Source organism: Rana temporaria, chromosome 3 (assembly GCF_905171775.1).
Source record: "Rana temporaria chromosome 3, aRanTem1.1, whole genome shotgun sequence".
NCBI classification, from domain to species: Eukaryota; Metazoa; Chordata; class Amphibia; order Anura; family Ranidae; genus Rana; species Rana temporaria.
This window is the reverse complement of record NC_053491.1, coordinates 484,127,041-484,137,214: the sequence shown is the minus strand read 5'-3', so window position 1 is coordinate 484,137,214 and position 10,174 is coordinate 484,127,041. Positions and strand designations below refer to the sequence as shown.

The following is a 10,174-nucleotide window of genomic DNA, read 5'->3' as shown; positions in this document are numbered from 1 at the left end:
AAAATTGCGACCGCTCGTGGCATGGCGTCAAACTTTTACCCTTAAAAATCTCGATAGGCGACGTTTAAAAAATTCTATAGGTTGCATTTTTTGAGTTACAGAGGAGGTCTAGGGCTAGAATTATTGCTCTCGCTCTACCAATCGCGGCGATACCTCACTTGTGTGATTTGAACACCGATTTCATATGCAGGCGCTACTCGCGTATGCGTTCGCTTCTGCGCGCGAGCTCGTCGGGACGGGGCGCTTTAAAAACAAATGTTTTTTGTTTTCTTATTTTTTTTTTTTATTTTATTACTTTTTACACTGAAAAACAAAACAAAAAAACAATTTGATCACTTTTATTCCTATTATAAGGAATGTAAACATCCCTTGTAATAGAAAAAAACATGACAGGTCCTCTTAAATATGAGATCTGGGGTCAAAAAGAACTCACAACTCATATTTAGACTAAAATGCAAGAAAAAAAAATTGAAACTGTTATTTTTTCAAATGACAAAAAAAAAAAATGTTTCTTTAAGACGCTGGGCGGGACTGACGTTTTGACGTCACTTCCGCCCAGCAGAGCTATGGGGGCGGGTGAAGGACATTTTCCCCTCACTCGCACCCCCAGTCAGCTGCCGAACAGACCCGATCGCCACCGCTGCTACCGACGGCAACGGTAAGCGGCAGGAGGGGGGGCCCTCTCCCGCCACCGATAACGGCGATCTTGCGGCGAATCCGCCGCGAAGACCTCCGTTATCGTGTACAGGACCCTTAGCACTAAAGATGGATACCTCGGTTGTGGCAGCAGCTGCTGCCGTTACCGAGATATCCATCTTTAAAATTAGGACGTATATATACAGTGCAGGGTCTGGAAGTGGTTAATAGCTGTGCTGCAAAGTGTCCCTGGAAAAAAATTTCAAATGTTGGCAACTATGCCCATACTAAGCTTGAAGGTTCTCAACACTTTGGGTGTCCAAAAGTTCCAGTTGGAATTGGCTCGGTTTGTCATTGTATCATTGCAAAGAAAGTATTTTCTAGTTTACATTGACATCAAAATGCATACAGTAGTTGCATAACCCAACCTTTTCCTTGCATCAGCAGTTCCTGAGATTTGTGGTAAATGAGAAGCATTATACGTTTGTGACTCTTCCCTTTGGCTTGTCCATGGCCCCCAGAGTGTTCAGCAAGATTCATGAAGAATCAATCTGCCTCAACCCTGGTGACTAGGGTTGCCAACTCATCCCTTTAAAACAGAACACATATTAATTACACAGGTTCTGTGGCTGATTAAGGAGGTAATTAAACTCATTTGGTGCCTTATTTGCATTAAATTAGCCTCAGAACCTGTGTAATTCATATGTGTTCTGTTTTAAAGGGATGAGTTGGCAACCCTACTGGTGACCAACATGCGGAAGACAATACAGGCACTTCAAAGTTTCTCAACCCACAAGTTTGTGTTGGATTAAACCCACTGCTTGGAGTACCTGGACCTAGTCTTGGGCACACCTCAAGAATGACTGTTCCTATCTTGGGAGTCAGTGCTGATCCTTCAAAAATCTTCATATGGTCCACTTTTCAAAAGGGGAACTGGGCCTCATGAGATCAGATTAGATGATAAAGTTTGCCCAATTTCACTCCGGGCCTCTACAGCTTAACCGCTTTCTGACCGTCTCCTGTATATATATACGACGGCAGAATGGCTCTGCTGCGCGAATCGCTGTATATATACTGTGGCTCTTTTAAGAGCCATAGCACGTGCCCGCTGAATGGCGGGAAAACCAATGAGCATGGCCGGCGGGCGTGATGCCTGTCGGACACCCGCGATTGTGGGCAGTGAGAGCAGGAACGGGGATTTGTGTGTAAATACACAAATCTCTGTCCTGTCAGGGGAGGAGAAACAGATTGTCTGTTCCTACTAAGTAGGAAGAGCCATCGGTCTCCTCCCCCAGTCAGTCCAATCCCTTCACAGTTAGAACACACCTAGGGAACAAACATTTAACCCAAAAAGTTAAATATATTGTTTTTTTTTGTTTATAGCACATTTGTTTGGGCACAACATTGCACGGCCATGCAATTGTTATGTAAAATAATGCAGTGCCATATCGCAAAAAATGGCCTGGTCAGGAAGGGGGTAAAATCTTCTGGGGCTGAAGTGGTTAATGTACTGGCTGCGTGAGAAAAGCTCTCTGTTCATGGACATGCTCATGTACCTTTGTCCCAAGACCAGGATATTATCTCTGTGCTGTTTACTGAGTCAGGGAAATGTTTCCTTCCATTGAGCTGAATATCTCATGATGAATGCCGGTGTGATGGGCTGGGAAGGTGTCTTAGGGACAGAAACGGTTCAAGGGAAATGGTAGTCAGGGGAGTCCGAAACTCCATCAACATTCCTGAGGGCTGAGCTAGGGAATCTGGTTTACAGGGGGTTCGCTGCGTATCCCTCCCTGCCAGAGCCCACTAGCCCTGCTAGTATGGACTGCGGCCCGTAGACGACTGGTACGCCCCCACCATTATTCCCCCTTCTGTCCGCTGTGGGGTAATCCCTCTCTTACTCACTTCAGGACTATCCCGGACCCTCAGCTGTGGGCGGGCTACGAGGTCAAGACTTTGCGAGACGTTATACGCTCGCGTTCACTAATGACATTCCAGGAGCTAACTGTCAAGTATGGACTTCCGGGGCAAATGCTGTTTAGGTTTTATCAGCTGAGGCAGGCGGCTAGGGCACAGTTCCAGCAGACTATCACCCTTAAGGCTGACCCCATTGAGGAGCTGCTGGCTCAGGAATCTCTTAAGAAGACGCTGTCCACACTCTATATGGCCCTGCTGCAGGTAGACTCTCCCAAGATGAGTGCCCTCTGGGACAGGTGGCACGCTGATATCCCTAATCTTGATAGAGAGGATTGGGAGGAGTGCTTTGAGGATGGGGCTAGGATACTGATCTCGTCTAGGGATAGGCTGATCCATGCCAAGTTTATGCATCGTGTCTACTACACGCCTCAGAGGCTGCATCGAATATACCCCGACAGGTTCCCGGGCTGTCCTCGTTGTCGGTCCCCGGAGGGCACGTTTATACATATGTTCTGGGCCTTCCCACTACTAGTGCCATTCTGGTGGAAGGTGTTTGAATGTGTAAATCTCCGTCTCTCGTTGCCCATCCCGGTGTCGCCTGAGCTGGCCCTGCTAGGGATTCACGACGATGACCAGCGTCCTCGCTACACTGAGATACTCGTCTCCCTGCTTATGTTTTATGCTAAAAAAGAGATTCTTACGAAGTGGTCCTCTCCCCAGCCTCCCACGGTAGAGGCCTGGGACTCTTCTGTGAATGTGCTGTTACCGATGTATAAGCTAACTTATGTCAACAGGGGCTGTCCCCAAAAATTCGACAGAATCTGGCTCCCATGGACACAACAGTTCTAATGTATGTTTTATCTGTTAGATGTGCCTTTACGGCAGATGCGATGCCTGTATGTTGGGTGGGTGGATTGCTGTTACGGCCTATTACTGGACTATGGTCAACACTAAAACCCTGCTTGCCTTAGTGACAAAAGTATGTACTTTTCTGTCTGAGCTATGTACACATATTATTTGTATTTTGAGTTTGTTAAAAAAAAAAACATTCCTGAGGGCCATTTGCCTATCCCTTCTGCATTGGACCAAAAACTTCAAGGATGACTAACTAGGGTCACAGATGTGACCTACATAATCCATCAGGTCTGCAAAAGAAGCCACATTGCCGTTTCAGACAAGGATCTAATCATGGCTTGGGTTGAAAGTCATGTTCCAACCTTGTCTGCTGTTCACATTCCCAGGATATACAATTATCTGGCAGACTTCCTCAGTTGTCAGAGCCTAGATGCATGGGAATAGTCAGTTCGCCCCCGAGGTGTTCCGTGTCATCTGTCACCGCTGGAGAACACTGGAGGTAGATCTGTTGCCGTTCAAATTAAGCATAAAAGTGGACAGGTTTGTGGGCAGGACCAGGAATTCAAGGACCTTTGCAGTGGACACACTAGTGACCCCGTGTGATTGGTTCCAGGTAATAAACAGCATCCCTTTTCTATGGATTCTCCAATGCTTTGCAGATTAAGATAGAGGGCATTCCAGTGATCTTGGTAGCACCAAATTGGTCCAGAACAACTTGGTACTTTGAGATCCTCTGTGGACATTTCCAGACCAATCAGACCTGCTGTCTCAAGGACTGGTCTACCATCCTGCTTCACGTTCATTGGCTTTAATGGCCTGACTGTTAAACCCCAAGTTCTGAAAGATCGGGGTCTTTCTGACTCAATTATTCCTGTGCTGGATAAGGCTAGGAAATCAGCCTCTTGCAAGGTCTACCACTATGAAAGGTTTCAGATATGTATGAGGCACAGAAATGTCATCCTAGATGATAGTCCATGGGACATATTCTGTTCTTTCTACAGTCGGAACTGGAGCAGTAATTGTCGCATTTATCTTTGCTATAACGCCCCCCGGCGTATATATCGCGCACCCCCGAACTTGAAGGAAAATTCCTGGAAAAAAAATACTTACAGTTTGGATGCCCCTCGTCGGTGTCTTGCCTGTCGTCCATTGCGTCCTGCCCGTCGTCCATCGGCGGCCTTGTCCGGTCCAGCGTCCTTGTGCGGCCATCATGGTGTCCTCCCTGCTCGATCCCCGCACTGTGTTTGAACCACTGCGCAGACATATACCGAGCGCAGTACACTCGGGTATAGTCGGGCAGGCTCGGCTCCTCTCGCGTAAAGGACGTACAGGACGCACAGGACGTGACCGCGAGAGGAGCCGAGCCTGCCCGACTATATCCGAGTGTACTGCGCTCGGTATATGTCAGCGCAGTGGTTCAAACACAGGGCGGGAAGCGGGTATCGGCGTATATCGCGCACACATGATTTTGCCCTGATTTTCAGGGCAAAAAAGTGCGCTGTATACGCCGATAAATACGGTGGCCTTGAGCACTTCTTAAGGGTCAAGTCTTGGCATTTACCATTCTCTTTCAGAGACTGCTGGCTTAATATTTTCTGGTAACGTCCTTTCTCCAAGGGGTGGCTCACATTGCTCCCTTTCATTCACCTGTCTCATTGTGGGATCCCATTTTGGTCATGACAGCTCAACAGAAACATCCTTTTCTCTTATCGTCCATTGACGGACACAGCTCCTTAAATCTTGACAAGTGGGTTATGTTCCTGTTCATAGGAGAGGACTAGGCAGAACATGTTAGTTATCTTAAAACATGTAACTTTAACAGATTTGAACAGCCCCACCCAGGGGGCGGTCCCTCCGGTCATAACCCCCTTACCCTGCAGCATGCAGCTCAGTTTTTTTCTGCCTAGCAGAGGAGGTGAACTTGGCTCCCTTTGGGCCCAGAGTCCTGAAGACATTTTTAATTTGAATTTATTTTATTTTTGTGATTCTTCTATTAACTGCTGGCTGGGTGACAGGCTGGATATTATAGATCCTTGTAGTCCCCCCAGTCCAGCCATCGAGCGTGAGCAGACCTTAGCGACGTGCTGGGTCGGCCACGACATGCTCCATGGGTGGCCGGTGAGCATTTGCTCCAGGGTCCACATATGACTGGGCTGCTGTTGTCTCACTCACAGTGGATCGGGCCGACAGCTACTCCGTACCATCGGTTGTGGGTCTGTCGGGGACGTGCCAGCAAGTCCTCGCAAGTACGGTTCCTCCTGCCTCAGCAGGATGGAACAGCTGGGCATTCCCGGGACTAAGGGGTTCTCCTGTCCTCCCTTTTCCTGCTCTCTGTCACCCTCTCCCCTCCTGCCCTAGGGCCCGCTGCGACTGGAGTGTACCTGTGGGGGGGGGCGTTCCCATCCCGGAGGGGGACCGTGGGGTGCCGGGTCCGCTTTCTGTGAGGTGGGGTCTGTCTCCTGGGAAGTCTCTGCACGGCCTTCTCGTCCACATTGCGGGGCTCAGGCGCCATTTTTTTGCAGCGCCGATGTCATTTTTAGTGTGCCTGCTTTCTCTATTAAAATTTCCATTGGCGCCATTTTGTCGTGGCCACACTGTGGCGCAGGTTGGTATTGTGGGCGGCCATTTTCTTGTGGTCCGCACCCTTTTATCTGAGGCGTCTGGCGGCCATTTTGGAGTGGGTTTTGGCCTCTAGCACTGGCTTTCTAAAGGGTGCAGCTCTTTCACCTCAGTTTTTTTCCTCACACGCTGTAAATACAAGGAAGGCGGGCAGCAATGCTGAGTTGTCTCCTTCTGGGTGGTGAGTCCCCTGGGTAACCCCCCCTGGTCGGTGTAACAAGGAGGGTGGATTTCTTGAGTGTTTTTCACTTAGTCCCTGAGGGCTGTCAGTGGGTGAATATGGAGTCAGTATCTTGCCTTTCTTCCCCTAAATTGCCAGAGGCAGGAAACAGTGCACCTGCGGTTCCCATGAATACGCTGTCAGCAGTCCTGGAATCATTTGTTGCCATGGTGGAAGCGACGTGCTGGCATAAGGGGGGTAAAAAGCGCCCCCCTCCCCCGCCATCTTTTGGGGAATGCTCTGACTAGGATTTGGGCCTGGCTGCGGCTCAGGCCCACCGATTCTGGGGGACTCTCTCAAGCTGGAGGATGCAGCTGGGACTTCCACAGATGGGTCTGTCTGCTTTGGGTCACACAAATCTAACCTGCTCTGTGAAGGTTTTTCCTTATGTTAATTTTTTTAATAATTTCATAGATAAGGAATGAGAATGGCCGCAGAAGTCCTTTGTGGTCCCTCAGCGCATGGCGGTCCGTTATCATTTTGAGGAGAACCTTTTGAAACAATAATCTCTCGGCTAAATAAGGTAACCACTCTCCCGGTAGAGGGACCCCTGCCTTTAAGGACCCTACTGATAGGACGTCCAAAGCTGTGACCCGTTTCATGTTAACCTTATTTGGCTGCAACTTTGGTGTCTCAGACGCTTACTGAATGGGCAAAGATTTTGCGTCAGGCAATGGAGGAGCAATCACTCCCCCCTGAGTGTGTGAGGTTGGCCAATCAGTTGGTACAGGCCCTTGTGTATGTCTGTGATGCCACTCTGGATGCAGCTCCCTTGATCTCCAGAGCCTCTGTATCGGCGGGGGTATTACGCTGAAATGTTGGTCCGCTGACCAAGCAACCAAAAAAAGCTCTAGAAGATTTGCCCTTCAAAAGGTGGGAGACTTTTTGGTACCCCGCTGGATGACATTATTAAGGATGTCACTGGAGGTAAGAGCACACTTCTCACTCAGTCCTCTAAGGGGTAGGAGCCACGCCGTAAGCCGGGGCCCTCCTATTTCGCACAGAAGAGGTATTTTTGTCAGTCAGGGTCAGCCGGCAGATCCTCCCAGACTGACAAAGCTCCAGCTGGGGGACAGAAGCGTCCCTGGGTGTGCAAGCCAAACAATCCGGCTAACAAGCCTGCGACCGCATTAAGTTTTGCCCCGCCTGACTCAAGGGTGGGGGGATGGCTTTGCGGATTTGCAGCTCGGCGGACCTCCCTGCTCTCCAACCAGTGGGTCTGCGAGGTGGTCACTTCGGGGTACAAGATCGAGTTTCTTGTCCGCCAAACAGATTCTTTCCCTCAAATCTTTCCCTCCTTCAGGCTTGCCGGGCTGCTTTAATGGGAGCAGTACAAGACTTGCTCAGGTGCGGGGTAATTTTACCTGTGCCACTGGAGGAAAGGTTTCAAGGATTCTATTCAAATGATTGAGAGAAAAAGAAGAGGGAAATGGAAGGGGAATGGGAAAACACAAAACTGGGGGTGATCAGAGAGGAAAAAGAAAATAGGGGTAAAAAAAGGAGGTAAAGAAGAAGGGAAAGGAAAAAGGGGGGAACAGGGGAAGGAAAAGAAAGAAGATAGAGGGGAAACGAAAAATGAGGAAAAAATAAAGGACAAGATACACAAGGAAAGCACTCACATTGGCCACATCCGTTATGGTAAGAATATAGAAGGGTACCCAATCAAAAGAGTGGGCAAAATCGGACTTTGAGGCTCGTGGAAGTATAAAAATAATTTATTACACAAATTTACAAAATGTACACTAACAATGGTATAATGGAATGCAACTAATTACAATCACAATACAACCATCCGGAACAAAAATAAGTGAAAAGTGGATGAATCCTATTGAAGTCGCCTATGCGTTTCACCGTGGGGCTTCTTCAGGACGAAATGAACAGGATTATTGCTACTATGTAGCTATAGTTTTCACAATCTGGAAGTGATACATATCATATTAATACAACATAAAAAATGGTAATGGTGGTATTTACATGAAAAGAAAATAATAGAAAACTTTATCAATTGATAAAAATCAGAAGAAAAAACAGGAATTTTTTCCAATACATATGGGTTACATCATGCAGCTACATCACCTGATACACAGCGGTGGATATATCCATCCAGGATAACTCCAAAGATAGACGAAGTATCTACCGATGATAGGAGATAGTATATAAATCACGTTTAGAGATTGATCATCTGACAAAAAGGGGAAAATAGATATAAACCCATGTATATACAAATTGTATATATATGTAATTATAAGCATTGAAATATGTGCTTATACATATGTGTCTACATGCGTGTATACAGAATATCCATGGAGAAAAAGAGGAAACAAAAATAAATATAAAAATAAATATAAAAAAAAAGACTATAAAAAATTTGCAAAATCTTTCTAACCCTCAGGTAAATGATACAGCAGAGAATCAACCATGTAGATTTGAAACATACCAATGGTCCAGGCCAAATGTGTCTATGATGACATGAGCGAACAGACACTCCAATCCATAGACAAAGGAGGCGTATGAGGGGTAAAAGTACAGGTAGCCGAATCCCTGTTTAAATACATAGACCAGAGAAAAGAAAAAGAAAAAAATATATATAAGAGGGGAATGAATATATCCAGTATTTATGTCAGGCGGAAATGTATCTAAGTAATTGACAATGTATTTAAAACATTACACGCAATGTGTGCCAAACAAAGATACCTTAGAGGTCCACCAAAGGACTTAAAGCTGGGGCAAAGGACAGCTCATGGATGCAAACATAAGGTGTCCAACATTAGAGGGATACCATATCCTGTTTAACAGAGATCGTCTGGCAAAGCACTTCTGTAAAGATGAACAGAGCACAATTTTACATGAGGATAAAGACAGTATAGAGAGTAGGCTTAAGAGGCTTTGAGCAATAAATAAGTACTTACTATGTACATGCAGCGTCCGTGTATGCCCCAGGGTCACAGCCTGTGCTGAGTACACAGCTGATCTGTTTAGCTGGGTTTAAATACACTGAGAGCTGCGTGCTGGCGTGATGACATCATCAGCGGGCGCCGTGTAAATACACGGCGCTCCCTGAGAATAGAAAGGGCTTACATTAGACAGCCCGAATGGGAGGCACCAGGGAGGCGAAGCAAATCCCTGATTGGCCGAATAACGCCATGTGTATGGAATAGCAGAGACATAATCCGCCCAAATGGGAGGCACCAGGGAGACGCAACAGATCCCTGATTGGCCGAATATCGCCGTATGTACGGGGAGGCGGTGCATATGTAAATAGAATCACAGAGACAGAGCGAAGGCTGTGGGCGTGGAGGGAGGCGTAGGGGGGCGTAACATATATACTACACCAGCGATACAGATTGTACAGCAGGCTTTTTAGTACTAAGGGAAATTATGTATCCTAACAGTAGAGCGGACGGACGATTCTCTGCCTTTTGGCTAAGATCAAGTGTAGTATCTGTTCTTATCAGTTGCCAATAGGTGGTGCTAAGCTGACTGTCCCCGGTACCCTGTGGCAGGGGGAAAGGGATGGCAGTCGGCGGACGCTAAGCCTGTTGGCGTGGAGGTGGAAGCCTTCTGATCGGGACAGAGAGGCATGAGGTCGAAGCCAAGAGGCCGGGTCCCTGGCCGTTGGCCTGGATTTGGTGGTATCTGCCCCAGTCAGTTGTTCTGGAGGGAACCCTTGCTTCTCCTTTAACCGGGAAGGAGCGGGTAGTACTTCCAGAATGTGATTAGGTGGGAGAGATAGGGGTTGTGGGTAGAGCCTGCTTAGGTGGGTTCTCCCCGACCTCTTCTCCCACCTTCCTGGCTGGGAAGGGTGCTGCCGGTCCGGACCGGGGGCTAGGGACCGTTGAAAAGCCTGTGGAGATTGTGCCCCTGGAGTGGCAGTCCAGGGGTGCCATACATTGCACGAGTGTTTGAGGGGCACTCATCGTGTGGCACCTT

The 10,174-nt window shown here is 47.7% G+C and overlaps 1 pseudogene; it reads left to right on the top strand.

Moving 5' to 3' along the window:
• The first annotated feature begins 9,647 nt into the window (after window positions 1–9,647).
• LOC120933988 lies at window positions 9,648–9,778 on the top strand (annotated as a pseudogene).
• The last annotated feature ends 396 nt before the right edge of the window (window positions 9,779–10,174 follow it).